Below are 23,381 nucleotides of genomic sequence, written 5' to 3'. Positions count from 1 at the left end.
AGTGCATGGCCCCTGTGGTGACACTGAGTGAGCCACCGCAAGCAGGAAGTCACCCCAGTGCCCAGGGGCACCAGCCCCTGCTGCCCCGAGAGAGGGCAGAGGCGTCCCAGCAGGATCAGCCACCGAGGCAGACAAAGCTGCAAAGACCAGAAGCTCTCATCAAGCTTCTGTGAGGCATAAATGACGTTTTTGAATACAAATGATAAAAGACTTTAGAAAACATTATTAGTGGCTTCGTCTTGGCTGGCGTGGATGTAAACTCCCCTTTGATTTTTATAACATTTCCCTTCCCTAAACAATAAGCGATGAACTGATACTATCATTTACATGCAAATTAATGTGAAAACAATATCTATGACTTTTCATTTCTTGCTATTTAAAGTTTTTTTTAAGAAAATTGAGACTGATGACCCAAGTCAGCTCATTTGATTTCTTAGAAAACACAGACCTAAGAAGAAAAGTAAAGGGAAATTATCCTCTCCCCAGTACCAACATTGAGATGTGACTCTCTAAATGCAAAGATAAATATGAAAGACAGTTAATTAATGGACAAGCAGAGGTAATTACAACGCTCGTGATCACTGAAGGCTACACATCGACGCGGAGTCCGTGCAGGAGTCGGGCCACGTGACGACACTGCGCAGCCCATCGGAACCCGGTTTGCATTGATTAAATATGCCCTTGAAATGGACTATTGATCATTTTTAATTTTGGGATGGAGCCCAATTTATATTCCTCAGGACTTGGACTAAATCTTATAGCGTGAGCAATTTCTAGCAAACTCTTCTTATCTTTTATTGGCATCGCCACATCCCATCAGTGTGGAGCTGGGTGGTGGGGAAGCGTCTGCAGGATCCGGGTGCAAGCCGCCGTGTGTGGTGTAGGGGCCAGTGTGCTTGTGGTCCCAGGAGATGATGAAGAAGGAACGTGTGATTCTATAGCTTCTCTTCACCTGGAGACCGGTCAAGTTACCTGTTCGAGTGTCTCCAAAATTTCATTTTTGGATGGGGCAGGAAGTAGAACTCGGACTCCCGGACACTAAAAGTCTCGGGCATCCTCACCCAGCCCCATTCGATGTGTGGTGTCTGTCCACTCTCTCGTCGGTGTTCGCATCACGTTTCCTCTCTGGAAGCCTTCTTTCCTCGGATGGGACACATCCGCAATCCCATGACCTGCCCTTCAGCGTCTGGAGGCAGGTGGAATGTCTTGCCGCCAACACTGGCACGAGGTCTGGGTTGTGGGATCTGAGAGGCATCGTGCAGTGAGCTCTCCCAGGCCCCCGAAGGAAGAACAGCCAAGAGACTTTGGTGCAGGAGCGGCAGTAGAGGCATCTGAGAATAAAAGCCGTATGCGTGGTTGGTGATGACGCAGATAGGCTTATTGCTCCATTCAGTGGCACCTGTCTTAGTGTGACTGATGCACGGACAGGATTTTTAAATAAAACTCTCACGTCCACAGAATATTTGCCTAATTTCAATGGTTAACCTCTCAATTTCCTAATGCGGCAGAGTTCTGTTGCTGGTCTGCGTCACTCAAGGAAACCTAATTCGGTTCAGGCTTAGCTGGACTACATTGGAGGGAAGCCTTGCATCCCAGAACCCATTAATGGAACCCATTAATGACACTTCAGATATTTAACCAAGGCCACCCCTAACCTGTGGCCGTTGGCTTGTGGGAACAGTCTTGCATGACCCAAGAGGAGAGAAGCCCCCCGTGACACTGGATGCACCACCCAGGCACACACCTGTCAGTGGTCACGACGATCATAGGGACGTGGGATTGTGGCCAGGAGTCCTGGCTCGTGGAGGAGAATTCTCAAATGACTGAGTCTGTTTTCCCACATCAAGTCCAGCAGGGCTTAGCCATGAAACACGGGCGACGAGATCAGCGGTTTGCAAGCATTTCTTATAGAAGAACCAGTGAAAGATAAAACCTCCCGTGGAACCCCCGTGGGCAAGATGGGCAGGGGTGGAGGGCAGCTCTGAGAAAGTTAAGGTCAGCAAGGGCATCGCTGGGCAGGTGGGACACAGGGTCAAGGGCGTGGGAGGGCCCACGGGACCCAACAGGACAAAACCCACAGACGGCCCTTAAAGGTTCCCGACTCCAGAAACAGCCCGACGCGTGGCAATGCGTCCTTGATTGCGTCCCTCATTCCCCCAACGACAGAACGTTTGTCTCTGCAGTTGTCCCTTTCTCAAAAACTTATTATCTAGACTGTGAAAAATATTCCCCTGGATAAATAGATGAGGCAGGGGAAATGCTAATAATCATTTTCAAACTTCAAATATCTGCGGTTGTTGTGGGTATATATGTTTTAATTATTTATTGCCGTGTAGGAAACCATCTGAAAGCAGGGATTTAAAACAACCGCTGCATTTTCACACGGTTTTGAGTCCAGCACACGGAATGGGCTTGGCCGGGGGTTTTTCTGTCCTGCAAGGGGTCTCCGCTGGGGCGGTGAGCAGGGCCTGACAATATCGTCATCAGACCAGAACCTCTCGAGCAGCACAGTGGTCTTGGACGCCGTGTTTCTTACGTGGTAACTGCCTCCATGCTCTGGTTCGAAGCAGATTGCCGGGGGCTGGCGGGCCGCAGACCCCACTCCTGGATGAGGGCAGGTCCAAGCTGCAGCACAGAGGGGCGTCTTCGACAGGACACGTTGCTGCAGCACCGTTGGGAAGTGAAATCTGCCATGTTAGGAATTCTACAAATAAATCCTCAGGGGAGAAACACAAGCACAGAGCACTCAGGTCACTGAAAGGCAGACATGGAGCCCCCAGCACAGAGATGAGCACACCTGGTCCAGAGGCCAACAGGAGCATTTGCTGGGTGTCAGGGAGATCTGTTCTCATAGGAGTTGGGCCTGCCCTCCAGGCTGACCTGCAGAGTCCCGACGCAAGGGCACCTCCACAAACAGCCCCCACCGGGACGGAACCTTCCAATCATCCAGGGCGGTGGTTTCAGGGCTGCAGAGCTCAGCCCTACCTCTGAGAGCCCCATGGCCACTGCACCCCCTGATGATCCCGTGCAAGCAAGCAGCTGGGAAGTTGGGAACATGTGCTAGGAGTGTGAGCTCCACACACGGGCAGAACTCAGACCTGCTCAGAGCGCAGCTTCCAATGGCCTCCATCGGTCCCCGGGCAAGAGGAGAACCAAGGAGATACCCAGCAGCGCAGATTTATGAGCAACACATCAGACAGAAAGTAAAGGGACAGTGTAGTGATTCATGCCGTGCAAGGTCCCTGCTCAGGCCTGAGGACAGGGTCAGGGAGATGAGCAACTGGGGGCTCCCCAGCCAGAAGGACAAGTCAACCCAATTTTTTTTTTCCCCAAGTGAAAACTGAAGGGGTTTTACTTGGTTCAAATGAAGACTGGCCAAGGATTCGTTTGGATGAGCCGCAGTGGGCAGGGCTGCAGGTTTCCCCTGATGGGCACTCCTTTTGTTTGTTTGTTTTTTAAGACTTTATTTATTTATTCATGAGAGACACAGAGAAAGAGGCAGAGACACAGGCAGAGGGAGAAGCAGGCTCCATGCAGGGGGCCCGATGTGGGACTTGATGCCAGGACCCTGGGGTCACGCCCTGGGCTCAAGGCAGATGCTCACCCACTGAGCCACCCAGGCGTCCCCCTCAACAGGCACTCTTACCAGTGGGTGCAGTAGGATCTCGCTGTCAACACGACACACCAGCAGGGGCTTCGGGCAGGCTTTGCAGCACAGGGGGTGGATGACCCGGCTCCCCAGGAGGCTTGGATAGGCTCATTGGCCTAGTTCCACGGGCTGGCAAGGACCTGAACCCTGCTGCTCTGGGGTAAACATCAGAGCCGGGTCCAGAAACAGGGGTTAGCTCAGGGAAGGCCTCTGTGGGCACATCAGGCACCCCACTGTTCTGGAAGGTGAGAGAACCTGGAGGGCCCATGGGGGTCCCCCTTCATCTTTGCTGCTGGGTCAGGTCACAGCTTGTGAGTTTGGGGCATAGGAGGTGGGTTATCACCTGATGCAAAGCTGATTGGCCACGGAGGGCCCTTCCCTGTTCCCTTCCCGCCGAGACCTTCAGGGGCGGTTTGGGAGAATCACGGAGGAACAGCTTCCGGTTAGGAACTGAACGATAGGACATTCATCAGCCTAATAGCAGCGAGATGGCCTTCCTCCCACGGGGCAAACCCCTAGCACGGCTCTGAGTAATTAGCAGAAACGGTGCGGCAACCTCCCGGCCCCCGATGTCCGGGCTGCACCTGTGACATGAGCAAAGGGGCCGTAGCGCACCTGCGACTCCCTGGGCGAGGGGCCTAGTCGGGGTGCGCCCTCCGTGCCCCTCCGCCCCTCACGCCCAGGTCGCCCCACCGAGCCCGCCCTGGCCTGGTCCTCGGACGTGCCCCCTGCGGCTCGCCAGCCCGCTCTCCCGCTCTCAAAAGTGACCCCGGGACAGGCTGTTGGTTTATTTCCTAGCGACGAGAGAAGTTGCAGGTGTCTGGGCAGGTGGAGCGGGCGGGGCTGCAGGGTGAGGGGAGAACCTGCTCCGTGAGGACCCCCAGCCCCACGGTCTCAAAGGCGCAGACCCGGAGTGAATGCAGACACCCTCCGAGTTCAAATGCCATCTCAGTCATTACTGAGGTGGCTTTCTCTGTTTACCGCCACCCTGTTTCCGAATCTATATGCAAGTCTCTTCACACAGGTGTCCCCCAGGTGTCCCCCAGGGCTGCGAAGTCCCTCTTTTTGAAGCGTGATGAATGCCTCTTGAGCTGAAGGATGGTATTCCCTCCGGAACACAAGGGGCTCATCCTTCCGGCCCCGAGAGCCTTTGGAGGGTGAGGCTGGGACGGGCGGGCTGGCGGCCCTGGACTGTCCTCGTGGAGGCCGCGGGGGGCCCCGGGCGTCCGGCCGGTGGCAGCGGGGTGGGAGCCTGCCTCTGCCCCCTGAACGCACCATTGCAGCCAACCCCGGGCTCCGGTTCCCGGGGCTCCAGAGCAAATGTCCACACCCTGGGCGGCTTCAGCCCACGGACGCGCACCCACTCACGGCTCAGAGGCCGCTTCCTTCGGAGGCTCTGCAGTCGGCCCCTGCCCGTGTCCAGCTTCTGGCGGCGCCAGCCGACCCGGGCGCTCCTGGGCTTGCAGACTCGTCTCTGCCCGTAGGCACGCGGCCTCGTCCCCTTGTGTGTCTCTGCGTGTCACCTCGTCTCAAGGGGACACCAGTCCTCGCGGTGTACGGGCCCGCTCGCCTCCAGCACGGCTTCACCTCCGCTAGCGACACCTGCGGAGATCCCACCTCCCCACCAGGCCACATCCGCGGGTGCGGGTGGACGGGGCTGGGAGGAGGGGCACGTTCGGCTCAGGAGGGCAGCACAAGTCATGCTCGTAGGATCTGGGTCTGCAGCCCTGTTCCCACAGCAAGGAGCATGGAGGGGCGGAGGACGGCCCCCACCCAGCTCGGGCCCCCAGGGCGACGGTCAGCTCACCGGGCCGCAGGTCCTTCGGCCTGCGTGTGGCTGGACGCCCTCACATGGATCAAACCACTCAGGAAATTCTTATCTCCGTGGAAGTTTGAGACGCACCTCGGGGATCCATTACTCAGCCAACGTCGTAGGAGAATCAAAATCGTGGGATCGTGGACCGGAAGAAACCCTACGGACCCCCGAGGAAATAAGGGTTTGCAGGGAGACAGAAGAGGAGCCTTTTTCCGGGAGGAGGCCCAGCGGGTCGGAGGGCTCCCAGCCCGCGAGGCGCCAGGCCGTTTACGTTCTCTCAGGCCGACAGACATTAGGGCCCAAGGCAGGGCAGCGCGACGGGTGGGACCCCAGGAGGGGGCAGCCCTGTCCTTCCAGGTCTGGGGGGGACACGAGGGCCGCAGACCTCTGCTCTGATAGGGACCGTGGGACGATCACGGGTGGACCCCCCGCCACCACGGAGGGAAGAGGCTCGGCCCCAGGGTCCCCACGACGGACCAGGATGGGGTGGCCGTGACCCAGAGGCCGCAGGAGCACACGGGGTCAGCGACGGGGCCCAGCACACAGCACCGCCCGGGCCTCCAGACCCCAGGATGGAGGCCTGTGCTCCGCCTCCTACTCCACCCTGGCGGGGGGCAGCACAGTCCGCGGGGCCTCCCCCCCAGAAGCCGAGACACGGGGCCAGCGAGGGCGGTGCAGCCGGACCGTGGCCCGCCTCGTGGGAGGTCAGCCCTGCTTTCGGCGTCGTGGGGCTGTCTCGGGCTCTCTGGGTGCGGCGTCTCGGCAACACGTGCAGACGCTGAGGCCTCGCGGTCGTGAGCGACCCGTCGCACCCACGGCTCCCAGGGGTCCAGGAGTCCCCGGGGGCCGTCACTGCCTCCCGTCACTGTCGCGCAGATTTCTAGAGGCGGCGCCTGCTGCTGCATCTTCAGGACCCTCTGCTGGGACCTTCTCGCGGGCCGTGCGGGGCCTCCTGGGGGAGGGGACAGGACCCCGGGGCCGCCCCTGGCGTCGGAGGGCCGGTGACTCAGGCCAGCCCCCGACCCCGGAGGCTTAAACGACGCCCAGAGCTGGTAACGGCAGCGCCAAGCCGAACTTCTGGAGGCGCAGGTACACGTCCACGCCTTCCTTTCCCGAGACAGAGTTTTTCTTTGTGGTGTTTTCTTGTGATTTCTGACTCTGTCTTGTGAGCAAATACAGGATGTACTTAGGGGTTATTTATTATAAATGAAGTAAGCGAAATGCTCTGGAGGAAAAAAGAAATATGACCCCCAGGAAGCACCAGAAAATTGAGCTTTCAGCCACTGCACCTATGGCTGCAGCTTCACCGCGGCCCCTTCCCTCCTCTCCTCGCTGCGGCCACCAGAACTGACAAGACGGTAATTAGGTTCTGCTTCCTCCAGAGCAAAGGAGGCGTCAAGCTCAGTATTAAGGCTCCGCGGTCCTCGGGCCTCCTCGAGCTCCGCGCTGCAGCCCTTCCCGCCCCGGGGGCCTCCATCCGTCCGTCCGTCCCTCCGTCGCCCAGAGGCGGGGACAGCGGGACTCCCCTGGGGGCCCCCGTGCCCCCTGCCCTCCTGCACGCCCGCGCCTGGCCCAGCCCCGTCCTGGGGCCCCTGGGCTCTCGCTGCTGCTGGAAACACGCCTGGCGCAGCCGCCACCTCATCCCCCCGGCCGTCACCCACCTGTCACCCACCCGCGGAGTCCCTCCCTCCCGCCCCCACAGCACGGGGTGCCGGTGCGCAGCCCGAGGGGACGGACAGGCTGCGCGCTCCTCCTGCCGCGGCTCCGCCTGAGACCCACTCACCCTCTCGCGTCAGCGAATGTGCCGAAGGCCGTGTTTTCCCGCAGAAGCTGTGCTCCTCTCCTCCCCGGCAGGGAGCGGGAGCCGGGGCTCCTGGGCCCGTCCCCATCCCCGTACAGAGGAGGACAGTCCCCCCCAGTCCCTGTGGCCAGACCCCCGTCCTCCCCGCACCTGCCGTGGGGCAGCCCGGCCTCCCACCCCACAGCCCCAGCCCCGCACGGACCTGGCGCAGGCGGCCCGCGGAGCTGCTCCCGGGGGCTCAGGGCCCGGCGGGGACCTGGCGCAGGGTCCGCGCACCCATCCCGCGTGTTTTGAGGTTTAATTCCAGGAAAGCTGGTACCTTAGACGCAGCTGTTTACAGAGGCCGCGCGGGCCCGGGACGGCAGCAGGAGGTGTGCTCGGGCTGGTGGTGGGCGCGGGGCCGGGGGTGCCGCCTCCAGCCTTGCTCTTCTGCTTGCCCACACCCTCCCCGCTTAGAAACGGGACTTTGGCTTCACCCCACGGGCACACTTTCAATATCGGAACATTATAAATGTAAATCATTATAAATGTAAAACATTATAAATGTAAACACGTTTTAAAGCGGAGGCAGAGTTCTCTAAAGCAGGTCAGCGACTCCGAGGGAACAGCCACGCGAAGGCAGCAGGTGCAAATGTCCCATCACGAGGCCCCACGGCCCCTGCACACGGGGTCTCTGGTCCGTCCCTAAAGCCTTGCGGGAAAGTCTGTGTGATCACGTCTGCTCAGCACGAGGCCTCATATAACCGGGTTTCCAGCTTGTCTGCCGGCAAGAGGTCGGCGCGTCCACTTCTGAGCCCTGTGGCCACGTGTGGACAGGCACGTTCCGAATGATCTCAAGGCTGCACCCGGCGGGGCACTGTGCTCGGGTCCCAGGTGTTCTCTCACCGCCTCCGCCCGTGGTCTCACACGGAAACGAGGAGGTGCCATGTGGAGGTGGCCTCTCTGTGGCTGTGGAGGGGCCCACGGACACAAGCCTTCGTGCTAGTGTAAAACAGTTGGGTGGGGAAGGCCTCCTCTGCTTGCACGTCCCGCACCCAAGAGCCACTCTCAGAGCTGCCGACGGGGAGGCCTCGGTGCAGAGGGGCCACGGCTGGACCTCCTCTCCAGCCCCCTGGCCCCTTGCCTCCCACCCCTGCTCCTGCTCCCTGGAGGAATCTACCTCCAGCCCCCTGGCCCCCACCCCTGCTCCTTCTCCCCGGAGGGTCCTACCTCCAGCCCCCTGGCCCCCTGGCTCCCACCCCTGCTCCTGCTCCCTGGAGGAATCTACCTCCAGCCCCCTGGCCCTCACCCCGCTCCTGTTCTCCGGAGGGACCTACCTCCAGCCCCCTGGCCCCCTGGCCCCCACCCCTGCTCCTGCTCCCCAGAGGGGCCTACCTCCAGCCCCCTGGCCCCCTGTCTCACACCCCTGCTCCTGCTCCCTGGAGCGACCTACCTCCAGCCCCCCGGCTCCCGGCCCCCACCCCTGCTCCTGCTCCTGCTCCCCGGAGGGGCTACCTCCAGCCTCCTGGCCCCCTGTCTCCCACCCCTGCTCCTGCTCCCCGGAGGGGCTTACCTCCAGCCTCCTGGCTCCCTGGCCCTCACCCCTGCTCCTGCTCCCCAGAGGGACCTACCTCCAGCCCCCAGCCCCCACCCCTGCTCCTGCTCCCTGGTGGGTTGACTCTCCAGCTAGTTCTCAGCAGCAACAAGATGCCTGTTGATTCACCCTCTGCAGGAAACTGCAGTCTAAAGGGCAAAATAATTATGAAATTCTATCCAGGCTACATTGATGGGTTTTGGCTTCTTTCAATTAAGAATCGACTGCAAGTTGAGTTAAGGTGTGAAGATCAAGTGGCACTTGCTCTCCGTGGTCTTCAGTGCCGTATCTGGGAAAGTCACCCATTGCTCCATCCTCAGTATTTTGCCTTATTTCAAAGCCCAGAAACTTCAGAGAAGAAGCTAGATCATAGGGTTTTGTTTCCCATCCTCCAGGAGCGCAGTTTAGAGAAGCCAGTGTCCGTTTGCCCGCAGCATTGTGACCCTTTACTCTCCAGTTTCATCGAATCCATGGGTCTGTTGGCAAATAGAACACAAAGCAGCCAGATGGAGCAGATATCACTGAGGGGACATGAAGGCCAGGACACTGGAAGCTCCACCGGCGTTTGCACAACTGCCCACCATCTTAAAGGACTCAGTCTACACCTGAGGAGCCACTCAGGCCACACTCCGATCCTATTTGCCAGCAGATCCCATCCTCATGGCCTGTTTCACTGCCTCCAACCCATGAGGATCTCAGCTTGCCTTTCCCTATCATGAATCATGTGCTGCCTGTTTCAGGCTAGCTTCCCACCCGCCCCCTCCGGCATGTCAACCCCACGCAGGCAAGGCCCAACACCTCTCCTTGTTGCAGCACTGAGCACAGAAGGGGTGGGAGGCGTATAAATGCATAACTACGCATTATGTATGCATTCACTCTTCGTTCGAGAATATGTATGTGCATGTGTATAGATACACGTTCACTCAGTCAGGAGTAGAAAGACTATGCCCTTGCTCATTTGTGTATATGCTCCCTGGACCAAGTAAGGGAACTATGTACAGCCCTGCTCATCTTCCACTCGTGTTAAATGACGATGACTTTCAATGTCAGTCACTGATACGTGTTCTACTATTGAGATAATACACTGAATTTCAAAGATAACTGAGTCACAGAAAAATAGTGAGTGAAGAGTAGCCAGGGAGTCGCGTGGACGTAGAGTGCCAGGGCGGAGGTGCTCACGGGGCAGGTGCTCAGGAGCTGTGGCCCTCAGCTCCCTCCCTGGAAGCTTCCCTGGGCGGGGCGCTCCGCAGATTAAATATTAAAGAAGGTGATGGAGGAGGAGGAGGAAAAGCCTGGGGCATGAAGCTACCCTAAAGGTGACTTTGCTTTCGAAAACTAAAACTCAAAAATAAAAAAAAAAAAAAAGAAAAGAAAGAAAGAAAGAAGAAAGGAAGAAGAAGAAGAAGAAGAAGAAGAAGAAGAAGAAGAAGAAGAAGAAGAAAGAAAGAGAAAGAAAGAAAGAAAGAAAGAAAGAAAGAAAGAAAGAAAGAAAGAAAGAAAGAAAGAAAGAAAGAAAGAAAGAAAGAAAGAAAAGTAAAACTCACGGGCAGCCAGCGTTTGGATGATCTCGTAGATTTATCTCACCAATTGCGTGATATGCATGGAACCAGAAGGTGCGTCTGTCCCAGCCAGCCTCCTCCTGATGTGAGGCACCGCAGGGGACACCCCAGCTCCCCTCAGCTTCCCTGGCAGCTCTCAGACTCCGGCCTCAGGCCCGCAGGCACCACTTACCCACCTGGGTGGCCACGCTGGGGTTGTGGCAGCGGGGCCCTCACTCGCAGGATGCTCACACACTAGTGTCACGGCCCCTCATCTGGAACTCACAAAAGTCCTACAAGTAGTTCCTGCGATTGCCCCCCTTTTGCAGGTGAAGAAACTGAGGTACAGTGTGGGCCACTTGCCAAGGATTCAGGAGCTCGAGCCGGGATTTGAACTTGGGACATGCATATGTGATGCTGCCCGTAGAAGCCACAGGAGCACCCAGGACCCACCGCGCTCGCCCACAATAATGTCAGCTCTCGGCTTCCAAGACACCCCCTGAAACCACGCTGGGGGACGCTGAGAGCTGACCGGCTCCCTGGAAATTTCAAGTCGGAGCGTCCCTTCTCCGAAGGCCCTGCACACTTATGGGGCTGGGAGAGCCTGTCTTCCCTCCGCCTCCTGGCTCCCCCCGGAGCAGAGGCATCACTAATGTGAGTGGTTGGAATCCGGGTATTTGCTAGTGGAGCCTCGTGTGCTCAAAGGCTCCCACGTGTGGCCGTGATGCCCGCCTCCCGGGGCCGTGCTCTGGGGTCGAGGCCTCTCCGACCTTCGCTTTGCCCCCGGCAGCCCTGCTTTCTCCCCGTGCTCAGGCTGGTGCCGGGAGGGTGGTACTGGGTCCACACTCAGCGCAGCTGCCCAGGGCCCCACATGAAGGCTCTGGCCTCGAGCAGCAGTGAGGGCCTTGCTCTACTTCTCACCATCCCCGGTGCCCTCGGGAAGTGCGCAGGGATGGGGTGCCCCTGGGCAGGACAGCGACAGGGAGGGCCTAAGCCAGCCGCACCTGCAGCCAGGGCCATCCCACCGCCCCAGAGCCTGCAGCTCCTACAGGAGCTGGAATCCCAGTGACCACCGGGGAGCAGACGTGTGGCCAGGACCTTAGGACTTTATCTTTGGGGTCCCCAGATGCCTTAAAAGAGGGTACACATTGAGTTTCCAAGCAAAGGGGAGCAGCAATCCTGACGGAATGCAGTTGAAACCCGATATCCCGCAGAGGAAGGGGACAGGTCCTGTAGCCCTGAGCCCGGGGCTCCTCCCGCGGAGGGTGGCGGGGCCCACACGTGCTCTGCAACCTGCACCCCACCAGGACTGGAGGCGAAGGAAGCCCAGACGGGCAGGAAGAGGCTGCGCCGCCCCCTGGGGACCGACCGTGTAGAGCTGGGAGCAGAGCAAGGGGGTGCTCAGCAGAGGATGCAAAGCACAGGACCAGGAGGCCGTCCGCCTGGTGCGGTCCCCAGCAGGTGTCTGAGGAGCACGGGAACACGGGTGTTCGTGTTCTCCTCCCGAAATGGCTGCAGAGGAGTGGCAAGGGGCAGCCGCAGCCTCCACGTGGTTGGTTCTAAATAAACCCATTCGCATGGGTGTAACCGCATCATTTTCCTGAACCCGGTAGCGGCCGAAGTGAAGCCTGGACTTGAGACCTCTCAGCCTGACGTGGCTTCCACAAATCCCACAAATCTCTGGCCTGTCGGCCAATGGGCCTGTCACGCGGTGGTCCGACTGAGCAGGTGTGAAGACACCCCAGCTTCCGGGGACCAGGCACTCCCTCGACACAGCCAGCTCGGGCGACCAAGGGCTCCTGGGAGGACAGAGCACGCGGAGCTCTTTTCTGGGAGGGTGACGGTGTGATTCCTGTGGTCAGGGTATGGAGGACAGAGGTCTTTTTACTGGATCACCTCTGGCACCAGGGAGTCAGCCAGGAGGCTGGGGAGGGCTCTTCAGCAATTAGGGGTGAAAGTGGAGTGTGACCCGCTTATCTCCAACCTGCGGTTTATTGGGAACCTCGAAGAGTGAGCGTATCATGGTGTTAAGATACTGCGTAGTGTGGGGAAGAATTCAGGTTCTCCAAGAAATATGTAATAAAAACAAACAATCCAGTCATGAAATGGGCAAAAGACATGAACAGACATTTCTCCAGAGAAGACCCTCACACGGTCCCCAAGCACATGGGAACGTGCTCCGCATCCCTGGCCACCAGGGAAATACAGATCCAAACCACACTGAGATCCCACCTCACCCCAGTGAGAACGGGGAAAATTAACAAGACGGGAAACCACATGTTGGCGAGGATGTGGGGAAGGGGGAGCCTCCTGCACTGCTGGTGGGAACGTGACCTGGGGCAGCCACGCTGGGAAACTGGGGGGAGGGTCCTCAAAGAGGTAAAAATAGACCTGCCCTACGACCCAGCAATTGCACTGCTGGGGATTTACCCCAAAGATACAGATGCAGTGAAACGCCGGGACACCTGCACCCCGATGTTCACAGCAGCAACGTCCACAATAGCCACACTGTGGGAGGAGCCTCGGTGTCCATCGACAGATGATGGATCAAGAAGCTGTGGTCTATGTGGACGGTGGGATATTCCTCGGCCGTTAGAAACGACGAATACCCACCATGTGCTTCGACGTGGATGGACCTGGAGGGTGTGACGCTGAGGGAAGTAAGTCAATCGGGGACAATCATCACATGGCTTTGATCATATGAGGAATATAGGAAATAGCTCAGAGGATCACAGGGGAGGGGGAAAAACTGAATGGGAAGAAATCAGAGAGGGAGACAAACCATGAGAAACTCCTGATTCTGGGAAACACACTGAGGGTCGCTGGAGGGGAAGGGGCTGGGGGATGGGGCCACCGGGGGACGGGCCTGAAGGAGGACACGGGATGGGATGAGCATCGGGGGTTACAGGCAACTGATGAACCACTGAACTCTGCATCTGAAACTGATGATGTACTACACGTCGGCTACTTGAATTTAAATTGGTTTAAAGTGTCCCTTTCCCAAAGGCGCCGTTGTCACCGGACTTGGGGGAGCCCGTGCAGACCCCAGGTCATACATGTGTCTGCATGACACTGCTCTGTCTTAAAGAAATGGGACCACGTTGCACAGATTGTAATAATCTTACCTTTCCCACCAGCGGATCTCAGGACCGTTCTGCTTCCCTTACATCGAGAGCAGTCTGCCTTCTGGATGCCCAGGATTCCGTCGTGTGGGCGTCCCTACGGGAGGGCACCCGTGTTACCGTCCAGGGGCTAGAGTCGCGCCCTGCCGGCGGGTCGTTTATGCATGAGGACCACCTGGCCACCTGCTGAGACGGGCACATCGGTGGGGGCATCAGAAATCTGCCCGGCCCATCCGAGGGGACCTTCGGGGCCAGCCCAGCTCGTGGAGACAATGCTGCAAGGCTGGGAAAGCCACAGCAAAGGATAAAAACGGTGACCAAAAGATTCGATTTCCCCCAGATAAATGGAAGGGGAGCCAAGATGGCACTTTGGAGTCCTACCCGTGATGCATGACTTGGAGCCTCCTAGGAGAAGAAGGAGAAACACGGGCAGCTGGGCCCCCAGACCCGACCGTCACCGCCCCAGGGGGTGGCCCCTCGTTGTCTCTGGAGGACACGGCAGGTTCCTTGGACCTTGGACCCAACACTAGTGCCTGATGCTCTGCGAGCTCAGAGTTACGTCGAGGGACATACAGTTATGTCGAGTCTCCCAAACAGAGCAGCGGCTCCTGCCTTTTGCCCACGTCCAGGCGAAATGAGCCCAGTGGCCCCTCCCGAGCAAGCTCGCCCGGGCCATGCCAAGCCGTGTTCCCCACCTGTGTGCCTTGGGGGTGGAGTGGAGCCCAGGGACCGGGCGGGTCTGGAGGGAGGGGGAGTGTGGGCAAGGCCCCGTCCCCCGAGGGAGCCCTCCTTCCCGGCTCTAGGTGTGCGGTCACTCTGGTGGCAGCTGGCAAGGATGGTCCGCGGACTCTGCTGAGGTGCTGCGAGCTCTCTGCCCACGCCCCTGCTGGACAGAGGCTTTGGGACAGGCTCAGGGAGCTCTGACTAGTGAGGCTCGAGCATCAGTCACCGCCCTGCTGGGGTCAACGCTCCTCAGCCGAAGTGTCCATCCTCACGGCGTCTCCCCGGGCCCAGGACAGGGAGGACCTGCGCCCCCGCCGCAGAGAGCCACGAGGGGGCTGGCCAGCCAGTGACACCAGCGGGCTTGAACCCGCAGGCTCGGCGACACGGGCGAGAGGAGGCCAGGAGAGAAGGGCACGTCCTGCGGGACCTCAGCCAGCCTCGCGGGCCAAGGACACCACGCAAGAGACGGACGCGGGAGGGGACAGAGGTGTGGAGCCAGCCCCCGGGGACGTCGGGGAATTGCTCGGAGGGAAAGGAAGGGGCAGCGAGTTGCAGGCGGGGGAACAGCATGTGGGAAGGGCTGAGCGGGGGGAGAGGGGCACGCTGGCCGGGGGGTGAGCCAGGCTGTCAGGGGCTGTCCCGTGACCACAAAGTGGGGGGTCTGAGCTGTTATTTCCTGGGGCTCCAGTTCACACTCGGCCGGTGTCAGGGCCCCGGCAGCCTGGCCTCCTCTGCTGTCCAGCCTCACCCCTGCAGGGCCTGGCCCACATCCCACATCCTCACCCCCACCTCCGTCTGCCCTTGCCTGGGCCTGGCCACGGCCCTGCTCCAGCCTCTCCCCCCCCCATCTTCGGACCCTTTCTCTTCCCTCCAGCTCAGCCACCTTTCGTCCGAGGTTCCTGGAAAGCGGGCTGTGATCCGGGCAGCCCTGAGAGAGCCACGGGACCTGCTGCCTTGTCGGCTGTGAGGTCGATGTCACATCTGAGCCCCGCAGGGCGTCCGAGGCCCCGTGATGCCACCACTGCCGCCCCACTCCGGCCCATCCTGCACCTGCTCCTCGCTCTGCACCACCCGGGCCCTCCCGTCTCCACCCTCGTCAGGGTGCCCCTGGCTTTCTCCTTGTCCAGCCCTGGGGCTGGTCTCCTGGAAGACCCACCCACTTTGCTCTCATCATCCCCGACGCCCCTGGGTGCTGCCCCCCTCACCAGGGCTTCCCTGGCTTGGTCCCCAGTGGTCCTGAGGCTGGACCTCCCTGCCAGCTAATCTCTAGCTCCTGCACCGTCTTCCACCGGGCAAGGACCCTGCCGCCCTCATCTGTGTGCAGCCTCCTCAGGGATGGTTCTGACTTTGCAATCTCACTGATAAGAAAACCTTTCTGGGGATCCCTGGGTGGCGCAGCGGTTTGGCGCCTGCCTTTGGCCCAGGGCGCGATCCTGGAGACCCGGGATCGAATCCCACGTCGGGCTCCCGGTGCATGGAGCCTGCTTCTCCCTCTGCCTGTGTCTCTGCCTCTCTCTCTCTCTGTGACTATCATAAATAAATAAAAATTAAAAAAAAAAGAAAAAGAAAACCTTTCTGGAGAAGGTGGCCCAGGCAAGGTCACACACAAGGTCACAGGGCTCAGCAAATCAAAGAGCTCAAAGGTCTCAGCCGGGTCTTTTGGCTGGAGAGCTAAGTCCCCCACACCAGAGCCGCCAATCTACCCCCTTCATGATGCAGCACGGACGCCTGGAGGGGACCCGTAGGTCCCAGATTCCCATGGCTGCGAGCAAGGACGGTCCCTGAGGGACAGAACTCACGGGGGTCTTGCTGCCGCCGTGTTCGGGGCAGGTGGCATCAGGTGGGGCAGGCGGTCAGATCCGCAGCTTCCAGCCGCTCTCTCGTGACTTCCTTTCCTGATTTGCTGCTGCTGCGCCTGCCAACCCGGCAACCTCGCTTCAGCCCTGTGATGGTCAGTGTGTGTGACAAACGGCCAGGCTGCGGCACCCGGTGACGCGGTCACACGCAGCGCCGCTGTCGCCGTGGAGGCTTCCGGAGGGGGTAACGTCTACCAGCTGGTGCCGAGAAGCTTCACGTAAAGTTGATCCCCTTTGATAATGCAGGTGGGCTTCACGCCACTGTGAAAGCCTCAACAATAAAAGCTGAGGTTTGCTGAAGAAGAAGTCCTGCCTCAGTTTCCAGCCCGCCCTGCAAGTTTCCATCACCTGAACCAACCGTAACAAACCTATACACCATGTGCTCGGTTCCCCTGGAGAACCCTGCTGAGTCTGGCGTCCTCTGACCAATGCCCGTTCTTCCTATTTCTAGACTCAGGGCCAAGCAGAACCAAGCAGAGGAGAGACGTGCCGGGGACACTTTCAGAGAGGGCCTGGCCAATTTCAAATCCTCCATGAATCTGACCTTTGCCCGTGTGCATTTCTGGGGTGGACGATGCACCGGGCGATGGCGATTCAGGACTGTCCCTAATGACTGACCTCACACCCAGGCATCCAAGGCCCATCTGAGGCTGAACAAGAACCTCTCCTGGCTCCGAGGCCAGAATCACGGTTAATAACTGTGGACATTTAACAGGCCACTAGCCTGACCCTTATCTCAGGGGTCGGGGCCTCAACCTAAACCATTGGGTGGATTTGCGTCCCCAGCAAGGGGACAAGGTTGAGTCCCGACCCCCTAGTCCTCGTGAATGTGAACTCATCTGGAAATAGGGTCATCAGTGTAGAGAAGCAGACACACTGGGTCGGGCAGGCCCCAAGTCAGTAGGAGGAGGAAGTGTGGACGCAGACACCCAGCGAGGAGGCCACACGGTGACGGGGACAGAGTTCGGGTGCCGAGGGACACCAAGGATTGTCACAAACCACTCAAAGCTGAGAGAGAGGCTGAAACAGATTCTCCCTCCAAGTCTTCGGAAGGAAGCAACCTGCTGGCACCTTCATTTCAGAGTCCCGGCCTCCAGGGGAAGGGATACATCGCATTTCTGCAGTTGTAGGACCCCGTGTGTGGCTACGGCGGCCGGAGGTTAGGGACGACACCATCGTCTGTGGCAGACGGGGTGGGAGTCGGGACCTGGACAGCGCTGCTAGGTGTCCCTGCCCCAAGGTGAGGACGTCCTGCAGATGCCCGTCGTGCTCTACTCAACAGGAAAAAACACAAGGTCCGGTTTGCAGTTGAAAATACCTTCTTTCTGTGGAGCTACCAAGAGCCGTGCCGGGCCCCTGGGAGGGTGGATTCACAGTGACGCCCACCTCCCTGGGTGTTGGGGTTCTCTGTGGTCTGCGTCTCTGGGGCAGCACAGGGACCGCGAGAAGCAGGTCGCCCCTCGCCAGCACGCTGGCGTAGACGCCCCACGCTCCCGCCGGCCCGCCCGGCCCCACCGGGGGTGCAGGAGGAGGTGGGTATCGAATGTCCCAATCCCGAGGTAGGGCCGAGCCGCCAGTTCCCCGTGGAGCATGAGCGCGTCAGGCTATTCGCATCTTCCTGGCTGCTGGGAAAATCCACTTGGGACACCTGCAACCGAGTCTCCAGCCAAAGGGAGAGTCTTGGTTTGTCGGAGGGTGTGGAGCCCGCGAGGCCTCGGCCTGGCTCCGGGGCCCCAGCGCCCACCGGGCTGTCTCTCCTGCTGCCTCAGGCACCGAGAGCCCCGACGGGCGAGCTCCTGCTGCGGGTAGCCCGAATTCGGCCCGGACCGCGTGCGAGCGCTGCGATCAGCTCAGGTCGTCGGTGCGCTGAGAAAATGGGGAGGCCGCCAAGGCCAGACGCCGCGGGTTCGAAGTGAGTGGGCTGCGCCCGGAGGTCCCCCTCACAGAGGCTGACCTCCCCCCGGGAAACCCTGGGGCCCACCGCTGGGTGTCCCGAGCGCCCGGAGCCACATCTGGGCTTTGAGAGCATTCGAGGCCCCTGACCTGGAGGTGCTGAATTTCTAAGAAATGGCTGTGAGTCGGAGAGGCAGACGCTTCCAGATTATTCTAGAAAGATCATTGGGATACGCCTCCTCCAACCTCAACGAGTAATAGGAAAGTCTTTCTTCCTAAAGCCTGGAACAAAATGAGGCAATTATTATATAAAACCAATTATTTGTTAGTTTTATGCCCCCGCCCTTCCGTTGGCCCACCCGGCGCCCCCGGCCCCCCTGCCCTGCGGATGCCCTCGGACCCCCAGCTGGGCTCAGCCGAGCGCCCCGCTGTCCCAGCTCCGGGCCAGGCTGCGTCTTTGCAGCTGGTGGGCGCCCACTGGCGCTAGCCCCAGCACCCGGCTTGTCCCACCGTTTCCCTCCCCACAGCATCTCTCCCTCATGCACCCCGGCCGCCCTCAGCTGAGCAAGCAGGTGGCCCTCCCTCTGCCCAGCCCACCTGGCCGCTCTGCTCTCACCTTGACCTCGCCTCTGAGTGCCCGTGATGTGCCCCTCCTGTGGGTCTTCGGGGAAAGTGCGCAGGGGAGCACCGGCCGGCGGCCTCAGCCCCCTGCCAGCCTCATCGGGGAGCGAGGGGGTGCCCGTCTCTGCTCCTGTCCCTGTCTCGTCCACAACCGCCCACGCCCCTTGCTCCGGGTCAGTGACGGAGACTCCATAGGGAAGAAGGGGCCCCGGATCCAAGGCCCCACCATGCGGAGAGCCGGAGAGCCGCAGCAGGAGAGCGTGGGGAGGGTCAGCGGGTGGGCCAAGCAGGGCGGGGGGGCGACGTCCCGGCCACATGCGGCCCCGGGGAATGGCTGCCGCCTGTGGACTAACTGGGCCTAGTCCCTATTTCTCAAAGATTTCAAAGCAGAATCGACCCTATGCTAGACGTACCGAAGTCTGAATGCAGCCCAGCCATTCATTCAGCAAACGCTCAGCGAATCCTCCTGTGTGTCTGGCGGTATCGCGGGAGCGGGGTCACGGTGGGTAAAATCTCACCGTCCACTGCAGCAGCAGCTGGTCGGGGCGATCAGGAAGGCGTCCGTCCTGGAGGAAGCAGCGTCTGAGCTGAGGATGGCAGCCTGGCAGGAGTTCACTAGGCAGAGGGAGCGGAGGGCGGGAGGACGGGGCAGGAGGGCCCACACAGAGGAGGCAGGCTGAGGAGGGAGGAGGGAGCCACCAGATGCGGGGCAGCGTCAGGCCAACAGGCCGGAAGTGCTGGCCAACCTTGCGCTCTCCTGCACCGGGCGCTCACTGACCGCTTCGGTTCTTGAGGCCAGTCACGCACCTGAGCTCCCAGGGGGCCGCTGTGAGGGGCCAGAGCAGAAGCCGGTGCTGTTGAGTAGAGGACGTGAGCGGGGTGGAGCCTGCAAATGGGGAGGGGAGCCGCGCAGGTGCAGAGCGCCGCATGCACACAGCATCTCGGGCCGGATGCTCACGGCACTGAGGTGTAGACACACCAGGCTCCGGGCCGCTCTGCAGGCCGCTGTCAAAAGCAGACGTGCTCCCCACGTGCCCGGAGGTGGGATTCCAGAACCAGGTGCCGTTGGAACGAACGAAGGGAGCTTCACGTGGCTGGAACGAGCGAGGGCAGCCTCACACGGCCTCCGTTCCACGATGGAGAAGCCCAGCAGCAGCCTTGGGTTTCAGGCTCCGCCTCCATCCGGTCAAACATCTCTTCGCCACAGAAATGGAGTCACCTCAGCCCCGGCTCCGCGTGGCGTTCCCCGTCAGTAAAACCTCAAACTATCTAACGTGTGGCTGGGCAGGGTTTCCTCCATCCTAACCCGAGGAACGCATGTGGACCTCAGGAGATGTAACGATAATGTTACGTGAAAGCCTGAAAATGCCATCATGTTCAAGTGTAGAAGTAAGAAAAGATACTTTTAATATTTTTCTACAAATCTGCCGTGTCATGAGGAACAGGCCAGCCCTCTTTTGCGTAGCATAGAAGACCCATATGGTCACTTTAGGGAGGGCGGGAGGTCCTGAGTCACGGTACTCCTGAGTACTAGACAATTCGTCTGCTTTCCAGAAAGAATTAATTAAATATAATGCCACTGCCAAGCGGCTCTTTTCTCCTAGAGATTGTGAGTGACGTGTGCCCCGAGCCTCGCAGACCCCGCGGTTTACTGCTTTGAGCTGAGGACGGGGCAGGGCTCAGCCCCTGCCCTCCCGGGGTGGAGGGGGCCTGGCCCGAATAGCACACCCCGGGGCCCGTGCGGCCTCTGTCGTAGGGACCCCTGGCAAGGGAGGGACCACGAGGAGGGCCTGTCACCACTGTGTCTGGACACAGATGACACTGACGTCCGGTGCCGTAGAGGGGGGTCAGCCCTGATGGTGACTGGGCGCCCCTCCAGTGGGCGGGAGCCAGCCTCTGCACTGAGGTGTAGACGCACGCTGTCCCCGTTTCATCGGCAGGAAATTTGAGGCTCCGGGGACCCCTCGGGCTCCCAAAGCGCCAGGCCTGTGGCACACCTGGCTCTGACCTCGCACCCGCCGCCCCAGGCGGACCCTGGAAGTCTCTTGGGGTGTGGTGTTCACTGGGGCTGTGGGGTGAAGTGACGCCAGGCCCCCGAAACTGCCACTTTTAGGTTAAAAATAGCTGAATCCAAAGGATGCCTCGTGTCTCAAGCCAGTTAATGGGATTTCCAGCTGGGGGGCCGAGGGATGACTCCCCACGGCTCCTCCCTGCTGACACTTCTGCACAGGTAAGTGATGTCTCGGGTTCGAGGGTATGTGACAAAGGTGGCCAGGTCCCCAAGTGCTACAGGATTACATTCTTTAAAATTCAGGTATGAGGATACAGAGGACTTGAGGGGACTGACCCCTACTCCTTTCCAAGCACAGAATCCCACCTGGTCTGCGTCTCAGAGCAGCACCCGGCCTGCCCCCCGCGTGACCAGGCCTCTCTCCGATGCTGGATATCCTCGGACGCTTCCAGAGCCTCTGGAAGGCAGGCGTCCGTCCCAAAGAGCAAAAGCACCGCAACCCCATCAGCCCAACTCTGGCTCTGGAGGCTGGTCGCCAGGGAGCTCCAGGGCTGCTTGGAAACGGAGACTCCGAGGTCCTCGGAGAGGGCCAGCTGGGGGACCCAGGGCTCTGCATTTTCCCACTGGGTGAGTCCGGGACAGGTCCCGGGGAGCACCTGCCCGCGGAGTGAAGGCCCTGGAGGAGGCTGGCCGGCCCCACGCTAGCCCACCCCCCCGCAGACCTCCGGCCCCCAGGCCAGGACCCTGCGGGGGCTGCAGGTTGGGACAGCCTGGGGGGGGACAGCCGGCCTCCCCCTGGCGGGGCGCCCTCACTTCCTTCTGCGGATTAGCCCGTCCTCAGTGTCCCCGCGGTCACCCGCCTCCCTGCCCGCTCCCTCCCTGCAGGTTTCCTGGCCAGAATGTTGTCAGGGAGCCCTGCGTGTGCTGCACTCCCATCCTCTCCACTCCGAGGCCTGGGGGAGGGAACTTTCTGAGCACACGCCCACACCTGTCCAAGTCCACAGCCTCCGGGATCACGCATCCAGCGGTGAGTGCAGGCCTTCCAGAACGAGCCCGCAGGGCAGCGCCCACCCCTGCCCCCCTCCCCTGCCCGCCTGGCCCCTGCAGACTCCCCGCCAGCCTGGGCCTCACCCCGGCTCCGCCTGGGGCTCTGGAGTGACGTTTCCGCGGCCGACCCTGCGTCGGCTCCACCCCACTCGTGGTCCGTGCACACAGGAGCTCGGTGAGCGCCTCGGGAGAACACAGCCTTTGAGCCTCTCGGGCCTGGGCCCAGCTCAGCTCGCACCAGCCTGGCACGGGGTAGGGGGCGCTGGCTCCGCCCGTGCCCTGGCTACTAGAGGCCTGGGGACCCAGCAGGCCGCTCCCGTCACCCCGAGGGCTTACGGCGAGCGGCCACGCAGGCTGCCGCGGCTCTGACGGGCCTGCTGCTAACCAGCCTGCGGAGCTTTCCGAGCCGAGCCCGGCTGCGTGTCAGCTGCTGCGAGCAGTACGTGTCACCACGTGGGGACACGTTTGGACAAAAACGACGATTCAGCATAAAATCAGTCCTGTGCTCGCTGCCTCGTGCCCGAGTCCACCCCTAGGCCCTGGGGACGGATTCTGCTCGCTGGCCGTGGCCCGCTGGTGTCAAAACACAGGCTCAGCGTGCGGGTGCCCAGGGCCGTGACCCACAGACACGCGCCTCACAGGCTCGTGGACGAGGCCGCTGCCCGGGGCTCGGCGTGCTCAGCAGCCCCCACACGGGACCCTGCCTAGGGAAGGGCCTGTACATTCCTCCCACCACATTCTCTGTGCTTCACCGCGTGCCGTGCGGAAACACACCTGATCCTGGTGATTTTTTAAAGACGTGTAGTCGTTAAGACATTCACCTTCTTGACCCGGGAGGTGGGAGGAGTGGGATCACTTAGGGTCACTGGGAAGCGAGTGTGTGCAGTCTGCGGGCTCGGGATGGATACCACGGAGAAACTGAGGCTGCATCACCCCCTGTGAGGAGGGTCGGGCTGCCAGCTGCTTCTTACTTACAAAGACATTGGGGGGGTGCAGGTGCACAGTGTGTGTCCCCTCGGCCTGCGGGATGGCGGGGGCCAGGTGGCCAGGGACAGGTGCCAGGTCCCACCCTGGGCTCTGGAGCCACCCCTGCCCCCCACGCCTGGGACCTGGACCAGCTCTGACATTCTGGGGTACACACTGGGGAGCCCCCGGCCTCAGGCCCTGTTGTCAGTGACAAACCTGACCCTCCAGGTGATGACTGGGAAGCAAGCCCCACCACGGAGACGGCCTCGGGTGGCCACAGCATCAGGGGCTCCTCTTAGGAAGCACAGCGAACCCCAAAACGTGCAAATCCACGCTTGCATTACATTCAGGGTCAGGTGAGGATCCCAGAAGCCCTCAGCCCTGGAAAAACTCACAACGCCCGGCCCCTCACCCCAAATGCAATCATAAAACACCGCTAAGCACTGAGACAGGTCTCTGATCTCACCATTTCTTTTCCTGAAAAATCAAGGCGCCAATTCTCAGTGTTTCCTCGATCTATCGGAGGTGTGCCGCGACAGCCCCTCAGCTGTCGAGACACCAGGCCCCTGACTCAGGGGCAGGAGGACCCAGGCCCAGGGCGGTGATGGTTCTGGAAGGTCTGACCCAAGTGGCAGGCTGGAGGAGTGCCGGGGGCCAGCATGCTGCGGTGACATGGTGGGGGGTGGTGGTTCTGGGCTTCCGGAAAGCTCTGGAGAGAGGAGGCAGGCAGGGGCCACACGACGCTGCTGTGCCGCGCCTGTCAGG

The sequence above is a fragment of the Canis lupus genome, chromosome 28 (genome assembly GCF_011100685.1).
Source record: "Canis lupus familiaris isolate Mischka breed German Shepherd chromosome 28, alternate assembly UU_Cfam_GSD_1.0, whole genome shotgun sequence".
In the NCBI taxonomy this organism is placed as follows: domain Eukaryota; kingdom Metazoa; phylum Chordata; class Mammalia; order Carnivora; family Canidae; genus Canis; species Canis lupus.
Note: the sequence above shows the minus strand (reverse complement) of the source record.